Source organism: Elephantulus edwardii, unplaced genomic scaffold, assembly GCF_000299155.1.
Source record: "Elephantulus edwardii isolate Elephantulus edwardi_28Jun2011 unplaced genomic scaffold, EleEdw1.0 scaffold00028, whole genome shotgun sequence".
NCBI lineage: Eukaryota > Metazoa > Chordata > Mammalia > Macroscelidea > Macroscelididae > Elephantulus > Elephantulus edwardii.
In genome coordinates, this window is record NW_006399778.1 from 13,700,702 (window position 1) to 13,701,160 (window position 459).

A 459-nucleotide genomic window follows, 5' to 3' on the forward strand; every position below is an offset into this window, starting at 1 on the left:
GTGACTCGACGGCACATAACAACAACAACAATGCGAAACCTATACTTGGACCAAGAGGCAGTCGTGAGAACAGAGCAGGACAACACTGCATGGTTCAAAATTGGGAAGGGTGTACACCAGGGATGTGCTCTATCTCCATACCTTTTCAACCTGTATGCAGAGCAGATTATCCAAGAGGCTGGCCTCTATGAGGAGAAATGTGGCATCACGGTTGGTGGAAGATCTATTAACAATCTGCGTTATGCAGATGATACAACCCTGCTTGCTGAAACTGGGGACCTCATGCACTTACTGTAGAGGGTCAAGGACTGCAGCCTTCAGTATGGACTGAGGCTCAATGTCAAGAAGACAAAGATTCTCACACTGGACCAATTGGCAGCATCAGGATGGATGGCGAAGAGATTGAGATTGTTACAGCTTCAGTTTGCTCGGCTCCACGGTCAACACTCTTGGCACCAG

At 48.1% G+C, this 459-nt stretch overlaps 1 protein-coding gene across 1 annotated transcript in view; it reads left to right on the top strand.

The window, feature by feature from the left end:
* CAPZB (capping protein (actin filament) muscle Z-line, beta) overlaps window positions 1-459 on the top strand; it is a 201,109-nt gene that overhangs the window by 125,043 nt on the left and 75,607 nt on the right. The gene's annotated exons all lie outside the window — the stretch shown is intronic.